Here is an 18,203-nt window from a genome sequence, read left to right on the forward strand (position 1 = left end):
AACGCCTTCTGTCTAAATCCGCAGACCTAGCCGCAAAAAGGACAGCCAAGTTGACAGACACCGACACACAGACAAACAGACAAACACACACGCTCATTTTTTGGAATGCACACATCAGAGTAACAAAAAACACTTTCAAAGTTTTTTAACAGATCTAAATATAAATATCTGGACATGGATGACATACTCATTGTCCATATTCATCTTTTGAAGTCAAACCAAAACACAGCAAAAATAAAGGAATTGGCCTTGCTGTTCCAATCGTTTTGGAGGGGACTTTTCATGACATGACTGAGTGAATGCCTGATTCAAAAACACAAATCTGGGAATCTGAGGCCACAGAGGAGATGGACAACATGCACTCTCCAGTCTTTTTGTGTGACAGAATGCAGAGTTGTGATGCATGGAGTCAAAAAATCCTCAAAAGTCAAAACTACTAGATAAAAAAAAAGAGGATAACAAAACTAATGATTATTCATATAGCAAACATCATGCTTTACTTTTAGGGATCTGTGCAGTCTGTCTTCTCAATTCAAAGTTTATTCTAGAGCTTTGCTCACTGTAGTTCTCAGTAAAAGTGAAAAAACAAATGCTAAGGATGAGCTGAAAGCACCCCAAGAAAGTTTTATAGTCTCGGAATCATGTGTTACACTTACAACATTGACTGAAAGTTCCTTCTAGTGAAACATATTTTATTTTCTGTTGGACATATTAAACATTTGGTCAGAAAGAGTCTTTTCTGTAGCGCCCCCTATTGTGATGCCCCGCCTCCTACATGCACATACACAAACAAAATTCAGTGTGCACATTCATCATGAACAGATGCATACTTTGGACCCATACTCTCAGTCCAACAGGAAGTTAGCCATTTTGATGTGTGGCAGCATTTTTCCCAAATTCATGCCTCCTTTGAAAATGATCTCCTCCAAGAGCTTACACACCACAGTCTTAATAATAATCATTATTATTATTATTATTATTAGTAGTAGTAGTAGTAGTAGTAGTAGTCTATATTAGTCGTATGTATAGCACACACCAAACATCTGTGTTTTTATTAAAATGTAACATGCAGTGGTCACATATACTTCTCTCTTCAGATGCACTTTTAAAATATTTCAGCACCACCCTCTACCTCAGCACAGCAGAGGGACACAGCATCAGGACTAAAGGCTGCACCAGTAGACCTGCTGACTGGCCATATTTTCTAACTGACAAAGTAAGATGAGGGCTAGTTCACAGAAAAAGCAGTTACACATTTCCCAAAACAAAGATGGGAGAGTGTCAGCATGACTTTCGCAACAGAGTCTTAACCAATGGGGAAAAAATCAAAAGAAGCTGGCTAATGAACTGTTGGAAAACCATTTCAGGGGACTACCTCATGAAGCTCATCGAGAGAATGCCAAAAGTGTGCAAAGCAGTAATCAAAGCGAAGGGTGGCTACTTTGAAGAATCTAAAATATGTGTGTTTTGGGTTATTTCACACTTTTTTGTTTACTACGTAATTCAATATGTGTAATAGATTTGATGCCTTCAGTGAGAATCTACAATGTAAATAGTCCAAACTTTTGACTGGTAGTGTACATAAAAACAAAATGGACTACAGGTGAAAAATCCCTGACACAAATTTGTGTTCAGTTGTGTTTTGATTATTGATTGGTGGCAACGCCATCAGAGGGTGCACTCACCTTTTAGTTGCATGTCATCTTGTAGTGTATGATGTGGGGTTAATGCCCATTGCATGAGTTGGTCAGCATCTTACGTAGAACATTACTGGTGCTTTTTCTTCTGATAAACACCACCTACATCTACACTACTTGTGTTTGTAGAATGTATTGACCAGACATGTTACTTGAACACACAAGTGCCCTAATCAGAATCACACTTTCTATGAATGTGTGTTTTGGTGCATAACAATAAACACAGTAAGTAGAACTATGTAAAGAATGATAAAGGGCTGGTACCTCAAGTCAAAAGCATGAATAGATCAAATGAAAAATGTAATATAAACTTGGGCACTGTACAGTTTTGTCCAGGAATGTCTGAATGTTGACCATTCAAAGTATATATGTTTACAGTATGCACCATAAAAATATCTAATCGTGTTGCTCATCTATTGTTTTACAGGCCAGAATTCAAGGACTAAATTTGGAACAATCACATCAAGTTCTGAACTCTGCCTGACACCTATTTATTTGGCCTTCTGCATTTATTCCTTGTTTTGAATTATCTCTAAATTGTCAGAATAAAGTCTTGAAAATGACAAATGTCTTTCTTTACACTTCCAGCATACACACCCGACCCATTACAGTTTTACACTTTACATGATGCACTAACAATAACAACTGAATTAGGTAAGACCCTTGTTTATAGGCCCCTTCTGAGCATACATCACGATTAGGTCATGTGTTCATCTGGAGGCAAAACAGACTGATTTTGGAGGCAACTACTAACGTTAGTAGCTCCAGGACTTCATCACTGTACAGACACGATGAACAGACACTGCGGTCAAAAGTTGATCTGGCCTTCTTCTGTGACCCAGAGGTGGCTGTGTGTCTGCTGTGACGAGAGAATTAGGTTATACCGCAAGTCACCTGCGTGATTTGATTAGCATAGTGGTTTGACTGCCGCGTTGGAGTTTTTTTCCCTCAGTGAATGTTCAAGTCACATAATTATTATTGTTGTTGTTGTTGTTTTACAAGGGTTACAGTTCCCTTATGTAATGCATGTTTACTCAAACAGGGAAAGGACACAAGTAAGTGTTTTTAATAAAGGTTTATTAGAGATACACATTCACAGGAAGAGTAACTCTCCATTTTCCTGTTTACAACGTCCTCTGTAACAACCAGCAACTTTGATACAGTGACTGAGGGTCAGACACGTTTAATCAAACAGCAGCCCGAACACGTATCAGGTATGTTTTGACCAGAGAAAACCTGAATAAAGAGGCAGATCTGAGGACAGCTACGTCTTCTCTTCCCATTTTCAACATCTGTTGTAGCTACGGTGATCACAGACGCATTCAGCTGACGGTCGCCAGTTAACATAGCCCCGTGTTAATCCGAAACACCAGCCATTCAACAGAGGGTAAACCTGCCACGTAGACCTTCCATTGAGTGAGCGCATAAGGGTCGGTCAAGATGGTCCCATCTGATAATGTCAATTTTTTTCAATAACACTCACGATCACGTACAGTGAGTGTCTTTACATACTGCGATAAATTCTCACCTTCTTAGCCATCTTGTGTACGATAACGATAGCCAAACAAGCCTAAACAATATTAGCTAGCTAGCTAGCTTGCCACTGTGTTCAAATGTTTCTTCTACCTCCAGTGATCGCCCCACCCACCCGGATGTTTACAATCTGTGAAGGGGTCTGAATCTCTTGAAACACATGTAATAAATAACACCACAAAAATAGAGAACCTTTTATCATTTAGACAATATACAGTACAATTAGCATAAACAACTATAAACAGGTGGGACGTCCAGAGGTTTCTTGACTTATTATAAACACAGGTCAGTGTTGGCCAACAGGTTAGGCTGCTGATGTTGGTGCCGTCTTAATCCTCTACTTTTTATGCAGTGAGTGTCCTGTAGTAAGAATAGAACAATTACTTATCTGACAGTAAATGCATGACTTTCAATGACTTTCACTTAATCATAACACCACAACATTTGTTGCATTTTACATAGTGACAAAATGTGCTTGACCTTAAAGAAAGGAGTTCTATCATCTCTGCAAAAATTATTACAATAACAGAAAACTGGATAACGATGGAGAACTAAATGCATTTATAGGACATTAAGTTACTCCTCCACTGAAGCGCCACCTTATCGTGGTGGAGTGGTTTGAGTACCTGAATGATCCTAGGAGCTATGATGTCGGGGGCTTAATGCCCCTGGTAGGGTCTCCCAAGGCAAACAGGTCCTAGGTGACAGGTCAGACTAAGAGCGGTTCCAACGCCCCGGATGACAAGTAGAAAACAAGGACGTTCACGTTGCCCGGAATGGCGTTACTGGGGCCCCACCCTGGAGCCAAGCCTGGGGTTGGGGCTCGCAGGCGAGCGCCTGGTGGCCGAGTCTTAGCCCGTGGGACCGGCTCAGCCCGAAAGAGCGATGTGGGCCCGTCCTCCAGTAGGTTCACCACCCGCAGGAGGGTTCAGAAGGGGCCGGTGCTAAGTGATTTGGGTGGCGGCTGTGGGCGCGGGCCCTGGTGACCCAATCCCTGGCCATGGGGACATGGAATGTAACCTCACTGGGGGGGGGAGAGCCTGAGCTAGTGCAGGAGGTTGAGCAGTACCGGCTAGAGATAGTCGGGCTTACCTCTACGCACAGCCTGGACTCTGGAACCCAACTCCTTGAGAGAGGCTGGACTCTCTTCCACTCTGGAGTTGCCCGCGGTGAGAGGCAGCGAGCTGGTGTGGGCTTGCTTATAGCTCCTCAGCTCAGCCGCCATGTGCTGGAGTTTTCCCCGGTGAATGAGAGGATCGTTTCCCTGCGCCTTCGGGCCGGGGGTAGGTCGCTCACTGTTGTTTCGGCTTACAGGCCGGACAGCAGTGTAGAGTACCCGGCCGTCTTGGAGGCCCTGGGAGGGGTACTGGAGAGTGCTCCAACTGGGAACTCCATCGTTCTACTGGGGGACTTCAACGCTCACATAGGCAGCGACAGTGTTACCTGGAGGGGTGTGATTGGGAGGAACGGCCTCCCCAATCTGAACCCGAGTGGTGTTTTGTTATTGGACTTCTGTGCTAGTCACAGTTTGTCCATAACGAACACCATGTTCAAGCATAAGGGTGTCCATCAGTGCACGTGGCACCAGGACGCCCTAGGCCGGAGGTCAGTGATCCACTTTGTGGTCGTGTTATCTCATCTCCAGCCGTATGTCTTGGACACTTGGGTGAAGAGAGGGGCTGAGCTGTCAACTGATCACCACCTGGTGGTGAGTTGGATCTGCTGGCAGGAGAGGAAGGTGGACAGACTCGGCAGACCCAAACGTATTGTGAGGGTCTGCTGGGAACATCTGGCAGAACCGTCTGTCAGGGAGGTCTTCAACTTCTACCTCCAGGAAAGCTTTGACCAGATCCCAAGGGAGGCTGGGGACACTGAGTCCAAATGGACCATGTTCTCCACTTCCATTGCTGACGCGGCTGTTCGGAGCTGTGGCCGTACGGTCTACGGTGCCTGTCGTGGTGGCAATCCCCAAACCCGGTGGTGGACACAGGAAGTAAGGGATGCTGTCAAGCTGAAGAAGGAGTCCTATCGAGCATGGCTGGCTCAGGTGACTCCTGAGGCAGCTGACGGGTACCGGCAGGCCAAGCGTGCTGCGGCACGGGCGGTCGCGGAAGCAAAAACTCGGGTCTGGGAAAAGTTCAGGGAGGCCATGAAGGAGAACTACCGGTCAGCCTCGAGGAAATTCTGACAAACCATCCGGCGCCTCAGGAGGGGGAAGCAGGTCTCCATCAACACTGTTTACAGTGGAGGTAGGGAGCTGTTCACCTCGACTGGGGATATCGTCGGGTGGTGGAAGGAATACTTCAAGGATCTCCTCAATCCCACTGATACACCTTCCATAGAGGAAGCAGGGGCTGGGGACTCAGAGGTGGATTCATTCATCACCCAAGCCGAAGTCACTGAGGAAGTTTGGAAGCTCCTTGGTGGCAAAGCACCGGGGTTGGATGAGATCCGCCCTGAGTACCTCAAGTCTCTGGATGTTGTGGTCTCTGCAGCATCGCGTGGCAGTCGGAGACAGTGCCTCCGGACTGGCAGACCAGGGTGGTGGTCCCTCTATTTAAAAAAAGGGGACCGGAGGGTGTGTTCAGGGGATCACACTCCTCAGCCTCCCTGGGAAAGTCCACTCCAGGGTACTGGAGAGGAGAATTTGGCAGATAGTCGAACCTCAGATTCAGGAGGAACAATGCAGTTTTCATCCTGGCCGTGGAACACTGGACCAGCTCTATACCCTCCGCAGGGTGCTCAAGGGTTCATGGGAGTTTGCCCAACCAGTCCACATGTGTTTTGTAGACTTGGAGAAGGCATTCGACCGTGCCCCTTGCAGCATTCTGTGGGAGGTGCTCCGGGAGTATGGGGTCGGAGGCCCTCTGCTAAGGGTTGTACGGTCCCTGTACGACCGGAGCAGGAGTCTGGTTCGCATTGCCGGCAGTAAGTCAGACCTGTTCCCAGTGCATGTTGGACTCCGGCAGGGCTGCCCTTTGTCAGCAGTTCTGTTCATCATTTTTATGGACAGAATTTCTAGGCGCAGTCAGGGGCCAGAGGGGATCCGGTTCGGGAGCCACTGGATTTCATCTCTGCTTTTTGCGGACAATGTTGTCTTGTTGGCTCTGTCGAGCCTGGACCTCCAGCATGTTCTGGGGTGGTTTGCAGCCGAGTGTGAAGCAGCTGGGATGAGAATCAGCACCTCCAAGTCTGAGGCCATGGTTCTCGACCAGAAAAAGGTGGCTTGCTCCCTCCAGGTTGGGGGAGAGTTCTTGCCTCAAGTGGAGGAGTTCAAGTATCTTGGGGTCTTGTTCACGAGTGAGGGAAGGATGGAGCGTGAGATTGACAGGCAGATTGGTGCAGCAGCCGCAGTCATGCGGTCGTTGTATCGGTCTGTCAAGGTGAAGAGAGCGCTGAGCCGAAAGGCGAAGATCTCAATTTACCGGAAAATCTACGTTCCTACCCTCACCTATGGTCATGAACTTTGGGTCATGACCGAAAGAATAAGATCCCGGATACAAGCGGCCAAAATGAGTTTCCTCCGCAGGGAGGCGGGGCACTCCCTTAGAGATAGGGTGAGGAGCTCGTAGTAGAGCCGTTGCTCCTCCACATCAAGAGGAGCCAGCTGAGGTGGCTCGGGCATCTATATCGGATGCCCCCTGGACGCCTTCCTCGGGAGGTGTTCCTGGCATGCCCCACTGGGAGGAGACCCCGAGGAAGACCCAGGACATGCTGGAGTGACTATGTCGCTCGGCTGGCCTGGGAATGCCTTGGGATACTCCTGGAGGAGCTAGGGGAAGTGTCCGGGGTGAGGGAAGTCTGGGTGTCCCTGCTCAGGCAGCTGCCCCGCGACCCGGCCCCGGATAAGCAGAAGAAAATGGATGGATGGATGAACATTAAGTTACATCTGAACGTGTTTATGGGGCATAAAAACGTTACTGATTCTGTCGAAGACAACACAGGACTGTTTCTGTGTTAAAATAGAAGTGTGGGGTTAGGTGGGCGATGGGAAGCTTATGTGATGGGTGGCAAGCGATTACTTGAAGGGTCAGTGTTTCCCACATTCTACTGGGGTCAGCTGACAGACCATGAATTGAAATGCAAAGACCACTTTCTTAAAAAATGTCTAAAAAGTATGTAATAAAATTTCAAGCAGTAAGCTGTTGGGGCCAGTACTTCAAGCATTTCCTGCTGCATCTAATGAAATAACGTCATTCCTTTTTGTATTATCTCCCTGCTGAGGAGCACATCCATGCAGATCAAGCAAACCAACTTAAAGTGAAAGAAGTACACATGCATATATAAAATGTATCCATCAAAGACACATATTGTATGAATAACAGTGGTCTGATCCATGTTACTATCAGCATCAAGTTACACTCACCTGTCAGAGAGAGACTCTGCAGAAATAGTGGACACATCAGGGCATTGTTCTGTCATGGACCAACGCTTGGAAGGCTGGAAGTTGATGCATCCCTCTCATAACTTTACAACTATAGAACAAATAAATAAGATACATAAGCACATTTGCAAAACATGTAGTTCAAAGTCTACATGAATGAATGTCACATGAATACCATCTAACAACATCAGATTAAGACTACGGTTAATATTCACAGATATATGCAATCTTCCCAGGACCTCTGAACAGTGGACTTGGCCCTCCAAACCTGTAGCACACAAGAATTATTCTACCTCTCACATAAAGGTCATCCAGCTAATCAAATCAATCTTTATTGATATGGCGCTTTTCATACAGAAAAAAAGTACCTCAAAGTGCCTCACAGAAATAAACAACAGCAGAAAAATAGAAACAGCAAAATAAAAAAAGGAGAAGATAGTTAAAAGAACCCAAACCCTCCCACCCCTTCAGACATGGACAGAGACATACACAGTCATACACACACTCACACATATGCACGCGGACACACACACACACTAATACACACCCATACAGTAGCTGTCACTAAAGAGAAATGGCTGGGCAGCGAGACCTGGTGCATGGAGAAAGCTACCTTTCAGGAGCCAGCCACACCGGGAGAGATGTCGGGCCAAGGCCGCAGGGAGCACCACCACAGAGACCACCCCAACCCGGGCAGACAGGAGGCCCCACACCAAGGTGCAGAGCCCTCTGGTCACCCGGGCCAGAGCCGTCCATGGGACAGCACCCCCCGCGGCCAGACCAGGGACCACCCCCAGCCTGGCAGGCCCCCAGGAGGAAACACTGGCGATTAAGAACTGACAGACTAAAACAGTAAAATAAAGCAAAAAGCATAGAAGCTGAAAACACGAGGGACTAAAACATAAAAGTATAAAGGCTAAAAGCACAAGGGACTAAAGGGTAAAATATGAGAGATTAAAACAGTAAAAGAAAAAATAAATAAATAGATAAATAAAATAAAATCAAATAAAATAAAAAGGATTTAAATGAATAAATAAATAAAAGAATAAATAAGTAAATAAATAAATAAAAGTGCTCTGATTAGTACGGCATAAAGGAATTAAGAAGAATTTCAATTTCAATTAAAAGCCTGGTTAAAAAGGTGGGTCTTGAGCCTCTTTTTAAAAACCTCTACAGTCTCTGCGACCCTGAGGCTCTCTGGCAGGCTGTTCCACAGTCGGGGCCCATAACAACTGAAAGCCGCCTCCCCGTGCTTTTTTGAACTAACCTGTGGTATGGTTAAAAGGCCGGTGCCGGAGGACCTCAGGGTCCGCGGGGGCTGATAGACTAAAAGCAGGTCAGATAAATAAGAAGGCCCAAGACCGTTAAGACATTTAAAAACTAGTAAAAGAACCTTAAAATCAATCCTGAAACGCACGGGGAGCCAATGAAGTGACTTTAAAACCGGTGTAATGTGCTCCCGCCCTCTGGTCCTCGTCAGCACTCGTGCAGCTGAGTTTTGTAATAATTGTAGATTCGAAATGCTCTTTTTGGGAAGGCCAGAGAGCAGGGCATTACAATAGTCTAAACGACAAGAGATAAAAGCATGCATCAGCACCTCCGTGCTGGCCTGAGAGAGAAACGGGAGGACTCTGGCTATATTCTTAAGATGGTAAAAACCTGTCTTTGTTATATTTTTGATGTGTGGAATAAAACTGAGCTCAGAGTCAAAAATCACACCCAGATTTTTTACAGATTGTGATGGTTTAAAATCCTTTAACTTTGGTAAAAGTTTCTCTTTCAGGCCTTCACGACCAATGAGTAAAACTTCTGTTTTGTCCTGGTTGAGCTGTAGGAAATTCGCTGCTATCCATGTCTTGATATCTAGAATGCAGTTAAAAAGGACATCAATAGGCCCTGTGTCATCAGGAGACACAGCGATGTACAGTTGCGTATCGTCAGCATAACTATGAAAGCTGATGCCGTGCCTCCTGATGACGTCCCCAAGGGGAAGCATGTACAGATTAAAAAGAGTTGGACCTAAAATTGACCCTTGGGGAACCCCACACTTTATTTTGTGGGTTTCTGAGGAACTTGTATCCATACTTACAAAGAAGTGTCGGTCTGTGAGGTAAGAAACGAACCAGTTAAGAACAGTACCAGAGAGGCCGACCAGGTTCTTCGGTCTATTTAATAAAATGTGATGGTCTACTGTATCGAAGGCAGCGGTTAGATCCAGCAGTACCAAGACTGTGAGTTTATGGTTATCTAAGTTGCACCTGATGTCGTTTAAAATCTTTAAAAGGGCTGTCTCTGTACTGTGGTTCGTCCTAAAGCCAGACTGATACTTCTCTAAAATGTTGTTTGCAATTAAAAAATCATTCACTTGATTGAAAACAAGTTTTTCCAAAATTTTACTTAAAAACGGTAAGTTGGATACAGGCCGATAATTATTAAAGATGTTGGGATCTAGGTTGCTCTTCTTCAGAAGGGGCTTCACCACCGCCGTTTTAAAGGAGGCAGGGAAGACACCCGTCTGAAGAGAGCAATTCACCATATATAACAGCTGATCCTCAAAAAATCCACAAAGTGTTTTAAAAAACGGTGTGGGAATTGGGTCTAATAGGCAGGTCGTGGGCTTTACTTGGGAGAAAACTCGACCAAGTGTCCTCGCATCAACCAGGGCAAAACTCTCCAGTGTTTCCTCGGGTAAAATCAATGATCCAGGTGTGTCGACATTTAAAATATGTTGAGGTAAGAGACTCGATCTGATGTCATTGATTTTACTTCTGAAGTGGTCTGCAAAATCCTCGCAAAGGGCGTCAGTTGGTGTTTTGGAGGATCTATTAAAATGTGTGTTTGTGGAGTCAATTGTGGAGAAGAGGAATTTTTGGTTGTTTTTATGTTCGTCGATTAGCTTTTGGAAATGGGAGATTCTTGACTGTTTGACTGCGTTATTGTAGGTTTTGAGGTGTTCACGTAAAATTTCATGGTGAACGGTTTTTCTCCATCTCCTCTCAGCACTCCTGCAGTTTCTCTTGAGTTTTTTAGTTTCTGTATTTCTCCACGGGGGTGTAGGTCTTGTATTAATGTTTTTTATTAAAAGTGGAGCCACTGAGTCCAGCGCTGATTTTATTTTATGGTTAAAGCTGTCAACAATAAAATCACATGGTGCTGGTAAAATTTCTGCAGGAGTGCTCTGTAAAATCTGGATAAAATTTGCAGCCACTTCAGAAGTTAGGTAGCGTTTCCTCACTGTTCTCACTGGGGCCTCCCGCTGGTTAAAACTGGTGATTGTAAAAAACACACAAAAGTGGTCAGACACAGCCAGGTCCACAACAGAAGGCGCACCAATGGACAGGCCATAGGTTATGACCAGGTCCAGGGTGCGCCCCCTGCTGTGGGTCGGCTGCGTGACATGCTGATTAAAATCTAGACAGTGTAGAAGGTTTAAAAATTCTCTCGACATCGTATCTGAGGGATTATCTATGTGCAAATTAAAATCACCGGTTATTAATATTCTGTTATAATTGCTGTGAGTTATTGACAGTAGCTCTGAGAATTCACTGTTAAAAGAGGTGGAATAGAGGGGTGGTCTGTAGACTGTAATACAGAGGATGGGGGGCTGCTAAAAACAAAGGCATGGTATTCAAATGATAAATATTTGTTAAAAAAGACTTCATTTGACAACATGGCGTCCATGCTGAACGTGCGCTCATCATGTCTTTTCAGAGGAATGTTAAAAACACAGTTTGGTCTAAAAACAGTCCTGCGTGTGATTCGTCTGTGTGAGAGTCTTGTTTCAATGGTATGGATGTTGTCCGGTGCCTCGGGGGCAACTGAATGGGGGGCGTGTGTTGTGTAGGTAGAGGCGGGTGCGTGTGAGTGAGTGGCATGCGTGTTTACCGTGAGTCAGGAGGTGGGTGTGGTGCAGGAACGGACAGTCAGGTCAATGTTGACAGATAAAAGTCGTGATCCCTCCTGGTTTGGGTGGAGGCCATCCCATTTAAAAAGGCTAGGCCTGTTTAAAAATGCTGTAAAATTGTCGACAAACGGGATACTTTTTGTCAGGCAGTACCCCTTTAGCCACAGGTGCAGCTGACGAAGGCGGCTGGTGGTGACGTCACCATACCTAGGTGGGGGAAGCGGGCCGGCGATGGCCACTTCCCCGTGTCCAGCAGGCGATCCACAAGGGAGATGTAATCGCATTTTAATACCTCCGACTGCTGGTTTTTGAGGTCGTTGATGCCGGCCTCCAGGACCAGCGTGGAGGCCGAGCTGTGCTGTTCGCTCAGCTTGAGGGCAGAGGATGCGACCTCATTCAGGCTGGCTCCAGGGTGGCAGAAGGTTCGGCCGCTGTGTGCTGCCACGTGCCTGACCATGGAGGTCCCGACAACCAGCACAGAGGGGGTGCGCAGCTCCACTGGCTGCCTGGAGGTGCGTCGGAGGCGGGATGGGGCGACGCCGGATGGAGCCTGAGGCACGGATTTATGGCGCTGTGCTACGGTTTTTCCTTGCCGAGATGGAGGGGAGGGATCGGGCTGGACAGGTGGACCCCGGACCCTGGGCTGGTGAGAGCCACGACCAGTTGGATGAGCAGGTCCCATGGGCGAGCCGGACATGGCACCCACGGGAGGGAAATCCTGCAGGCTTAGAATGTCAAACCTGTTATCCAGTGGAAGATCCGGGGGCGGAGGAGGAGGAGATCGACGAGCCCCAGCGCCCCTGTGCACCACTGACCAGTGGTCCCCCAGCCTGAGTGGAGCCTCCACTCCATCCTCCCGTCTGAGGCACAGCGGGTCCGCGGTGCGTAGGCAGGAGGTGGAGGGTGCCGATGACTTGGGCTTGGCTCCCTGGTGGTGCCAGCGGGACTCGGCTAGTGCTGGTGCCGGAGTCTCGGTGGTGATTGAGCCGGTCCATGGCAAGGTGGTGTTGTCCATGGTCGTCATGCTCCGGTCACCAATGCCGGATGTCCTCAGGTGGGAGATCAGCTTCGCCTTGTTTGTGGCGACAGTGGAGAAATCCATAAGGATTTTGTCCTTCTGTTTGAGGTCAGCCTTCAGACCAGAGACGCTGTCCCTCAGTTTTGAGAGGGTGGGGAGGCAGGATTCACACACCGCCAGCATGCCTGCAGCCGGCGAGGAGATTCGGCGTCTGGTAAGTAGCTCCCAGAGCTACCTGTGGCTAGCTGGTTAGCTAGTTTGCTAACGTTTAGCGAAATGGTGTCGGGAGTCAGGCGTATTCTGTCCTGACTTAACAAACTTTTGTGCTGTGTCACTGTTTGTCAGAAAAAATCCATCCAAAAATCCAAATTGAATCCAAATTGAAAACTTACACAATCGGCACACTTGAGTAAACACGTAATACGGAAGTGCCACGGAAACACGTCATCCACTCCACTCACCAATCACTCAATGTCTAAACAGCCCATGGTGGCAGTGCATATGTGAACTCTGCTTTATGGATTAGATCCAAAGTATGTGTTAATCTTGACGTGAGTGTAAACGGTGACGTTACATGTAAATATGTCTGATACGGCAGTAGTCTATCATAGGTAGCTTGCTAAGGATAGCTACAAGCTGATGAAGCTAACAAGGTTAGTGTTGGGCTAATACATATGACAGCAACATAAGGAGCTAATGTTAGCTACATTAACTACCTAATGCAGGGTAATAATACATTTCCCCCAACCAACTCATTACCTGTCCAACAGAGACACAGCTACCATGGTGTCCCTGTTCAGACTTTTAACTCCATTGACTCCATGATTACATCGCTGAAAAGCCACTCAGACAGCGCAAGAGAGTCAACATATAACTTTTTTGGTAGCCCTCTTGAGTTCAGTCTTTTCTTTCTTTGTTCAGCAGTACATGCTGCTGTAGATGCAGCAGGTGCTGATAAGTGTGGCTGTAGTTTCTCTGCCATTCTTGTTGTAAACAGTTCGCCATAGCTCTAGCAGTGTCATGATTCCTGATTTTGTGTTGTGTTTTACATTTGGATTTTCATGTGTCTTTGAGTTCTCCTGTGCATTTTCCTGTGGTCTTCCCTCTGTGTCCCTGTTAGTTAGTCTGTTAGTCTTGTTCCCTCCTGGTTCTCTCCTCTGTGCTCCCCCCCCTTGTTACCACACCTGGCCTCCTCCCTCCTCTCTCTCCTCACATGTTCCTCGTCTGTTCATCAGTGTCCGTGTATTTAGTCTGTGTCTTCCCTTCACTCCTTGTCCAGTCATTGTATTCTGTCTGCGTCCATGCTCCTTTTCATGCACCTGCTCCTGTCTGTTCCCAGTTCCCCATGGTATGTGTTTTGGACTTGAGTTTTGCCTTTTGATTTGAACTTTGCTTTTTGATTTGAACTTTGTACTTTTGCTTTACACTTTTCTTAGCTGTTTTGTCGCTACTTTGTCTTTCATCCCGTTTTGTCTGTTTTTGGTTTTTGAGTTTCACTTTGATTTAACAAAGCTACCCTTTGGTTCTCCCATTTCCTTGCCTCCCATGAGTAACTGCGTTTGGGTCCACCTCCTATTGTCCTTATTAAGTTTTCCCCTTTTTACCCTGTCGTGACAGAATGACCGGACCAGAAAGGACCCAGCAGTTAATGGCCTGGAAATAATTCAATGGTATCAGGACTTTATGACAAATCCTGCTAGCAGGGCTCATCGAATTGCTGCTAGCAAACTTTTCTTGCTGGCCACAGCCCAAACCCATGCCTCAGCCACAGCCACAACCAAAACCCCAGCCCATGCCTTGGCCTCAGTCCATGCCATAGCCTAGCTACCAGATCATGCTTCAGCCACAGCCAAGCTACCAGCCCAAGCCCATGCCTCAGCTCCGGCCTCAGCCCATGCCTCAGCTACAGCCCAGGTACCAGCCCATGCTTCTGTCGCAATCCTGGACAAGCCCTCAGTTTCCCATTTTTGTGGTACCCGCCTGGCCTACAAAATGCCCCCACCAAGAAAGCAACATTATCGGTCGCATCCTGGCTCCCTGAAGTCTGGCTCTGGAGCCTCAACTCCATTGTCAGCTACCTAGCCAATGCTTTCCGGGTTTGATCTGCTGATGGCATGGCTGACACCCAGGCCGACACCAGCCAGCTGGCCGCAGTTGACGGCCCGGTCGACACCTGCCAGTGGTCTTCAGTCGGAGGCCCGTTTGACACCTGCCAGCAGTCTTCAGTCTGTGGCCTGGTCGACACCTGCCAGCAGTTCCTTGGTTGGCAGCCCAGCCGACACCTGCTCCAAGTCCTGTTCCTGTTCCTTGGTCGGAGGCTGTGCCAAGTCCAGTGACTGCTCCATGGTCCCTGGCCCAGCCGAGTCCAGTGCCAAGTCCAGTGCCTGCTTGTTGGTCTACCATAAAAATAGGACTTTACCTCTGTATTCAATAGGGGTGTGACATGATCCCATCACATGAGAATATATGTGGACTATGTGGGGCCCCCACAACACTAGTGGGCCCCCTCAAGTTGCAAGTCTGGCCTCAATATCTGAGGAGTGACCCAACAGAAAAGATCTGATAAGTACCTGGCACCATTTTTTTGTAGCACCTCAGCTGAGGTTCCAAGTGAGCCCAGGAGATAATTTCACCCACTGATTGGTCAGATCTGGTCTCTACTGCACGGCGTTGCTATGACTACCAGTACTATTAAGCAAGGAGAGGGGAGTCGAGTTGCGCTGAGCCACCAGTACCGGTCATTCACGGCATGGCATCAAAGTAAACCAATAATCTGGTTCAGAAAAAGGAAAATAGAAGAAACTAGATGAAGAAAAACACTCCCAGGATAAAAGTAAGTTTCTTTCATGACATGGGTGGAGGGGGAGCTAATGCCGGATTTTTAGCAAGCTTAAGTGTTTGCTTTAGGTAAGGGCTAAAATAAAATGTACATGTCATTAGTGAATGCCATAAGACTGATTGACTGAAGTGACACTTGTTTTGGTTAATTATAGCAGGTCCAGTACGTTGGCCTAACAAATGGGAGGGAGGGTGTGTTGTTAAGGCAGGAACACACCGGCCCAACCGTTGGATGTCTGAAGCATTTGGAGAGATTCGGACAAGGTCAGAAACAAATATGTTCGGTGTGTTCAGCTGCGTTAGAGGCTTTCGGCGCCACTCGGACGTTGTCTGCTCCGTTTCAACAAGCGAAGTCTGAGGAGGTTGGCTGTCGGCTGTCTGAGCCATTGGATACTCTGATTGGTGGTGTGCTAGCAAATCAGAGCTGTGTGTGGGAGGGGCGGAATACTGTGTGCGCATTGGTTTTCTACGCACTCCGTTCCGTCATTTCTTGTTTTCACGTTTTGGAGTACTCGCATGAGACTAGCTGTTATTATGTCCATTCAGGACAAATTAATCTGTGTTTGTTTGGTAATGCCTCACTGCATGTTTAGTATGCAGTTGTTTTTGTCTGAAATAGTTAAGTTTCATTTTGATTGAAAGTAAAGAGAGATGCATGCATAAACCTCTAGTCCAGCGTCTTTAACACTAGAGCCACCCGCTTATTGCATCTTGCACAAGCACAGAACGTACATGCTACTGTGGAGCTGGCATCACGTCGAAGTGTTCAATGCAACTTTTCTGCCAAACAGGTCAAACAAGAGGCAACAGAGTGGTTGGAGAGTGGCCAGATAAGGCAGATGGATGTCTGGGCGGTTTGTGGGTGCCTTTAGGCAGATGTCTGTCATGTCTGCTGCCCGTCCAGTGGGAGCCACTGGTCCTTCATAGACATCCTCCTTAAATATCCTTAAATATTTGCCACATAACATTACTTTAGGATTATTTTCATGATTTTATTTTCATGATTTTGTATGTGTCCTCAGTTTATAGGTCTTTAATGTGAAGTGTGCTAAACAACACTAATACAAATTAGACCTATTGTGGATTATTATGGACTATTGTGGTTTATTGCTTTGAGTGGATTATTGTTAACTCTACTGAGTTAGTTGCAGTCTTTCTTTACCACATTTATTAGAATATTCCTTCCTACAGTTTAGTTATGTTTTTGACGTTTATATTGTTTTATTCATAATAATAGAAATTAAAGTAAATTTAAAGTAAGCTATACTATATATGACAATTAGTTCTGCCCACAGAATATAGGTTAAGACCATATCATCAGTTAGGCACAAGCAGTCCACTTTGTAATACTCTGTATAATTTACACAAAAATATTCCTTCCGTATCACAGTGCTCATCAGTCAGTTATCTTCATTTTATAACTCTAACAAGTACAATGTCTCGAAAACTGCTTAACCCTGTAACACCTACATTTAGCCATCCTAAAAAACAATCTGTTATATTTTATCTTATCTTTTACCACATTTACATAGTCAATGGGTCCTCTTGTTCAATCTCATGATGCTATTGGATAGTATGTTTGTTTATAAGTCCCACCTAATGGCCATGAACTCACACAACCTCTCAAGATTTTATTCGAACAACATTGTTTCATTCGACTGGATTCATCAGATTTTAGTAAGTAAAATGTATTTTACATTTTGTTTTGTTATTACAATGTCTAGAACATGTATATGTGTAGTTATTGTGTAATAGATTCATCAAATTTCATTTCAAGTTTATACAGGAATAAACAGGTGCAACAGTTTACATGCACATTACAGACACTGTTGTCTACAATGCATTGAGAGCCAATGTACTGTTTTCTGAGAAGGGAGGAACTTCGCCTTTAGTTCTGTTGTGGTAATTTCTTGTGTACAGAGGACTAAACACAGGAAAGAGTAGTCTTTTCTTTATTCAAAGACCATCTGCATCTGAAATATAATCTTTTCACTAGTATCAAGTGAACGCCTTTCTTAAGCCCTATTTGCACTGGACTAGTATAACCTGGGGGCCTCTAGGAATTTGTAATAATTGCGGAGGTTGTCTGTGATCTTAATCCTGTGCAAATCTGCCATGTCATTGCAAAATAAAAATTCCACCGCAAATTTCCCACCATATTGCACTAAACACAGAGGTCATGTGATAATATTAGTCCCATACAAATCAACATCTCTGTGATTTGGGGTCATTTTTTTTTTTCTTTTTAAGGTTTTTTGTGTTTTCCGTGCCTATTTTCTGCCCATTTCCTGGTCGAGAATTATGGAGACTGGGTTGGCAATTATAAATGAAAGTTTTGACAGCATTTTGGGTGCAAATTCAGGAAGCTCATCTAGGTACACAGCATGGAGACACATTCACAATAAGAGCAAGCTCAATCCATCAGAACAGCGAAATCTCGAAAAATTATTAGATGGATTACATGCAGGGCAGCATTCATTAAGGAACATTCTATCTTGCAATAGGCTCACCAGTTATTATTATATTAAAAATATCCATATTTAACTGTTGCTCCAACGAGGGCTCCGGTGCGATCATATCCCTTTCAAAGGTTTTGTAATCCAGCCTTGTACTGCATTGTCTTTTAGCAGAAAATAAATCCATTAAAATAAATTGAGATATTTACACAAAATAAAGAGTAGAATAGTATAAATGTAATAAATAATGTGTAGATTCTCCTTTCTACATTTGGATAGTAAATATTCCGTTTTGTTTTTTCTTTTGTCTTTTTTTTTGTCTTACACACAGAGACCAGGCAAACCAATAATAGGAAAAAAGGGCTTAGTTAAT

The 18,203-nt window shown here is 45.6% G+C and overlaps 1 protein-coding gene across 2 annotated transcripts in view; it reads right to left on the reverse strand.

The window, feature by feature from the left end:
• Positions 1-18,203, reverse strand: part of LOC119025443 (calcium/calmodulin-dependent 3',5'-cyclic nucleotide phosphodiesterase 1A-like) — an 80,135-nt gene that overhangs the window by 36,531 nt on the left and 25,401 nt on the right. The gene's annotated exons all lie outside the window — the stretch shown is intronic.

The sequence above is a fragment of the Acanthopagrus latus genome, chromosome 9 (assembly GCF_904848185.1).
Source record: "Acanthopagrus latus isolate v.2019 chromosome 9, fAcaLat1.1, whole genome shotgun sequence".
Taxonomy (NCBI): Eukaryota; Metazoa; Chordata; class Actinopteri; order Spariformes; family Sparidae; genus Acanthopagrus; species Acanthopagrus latus.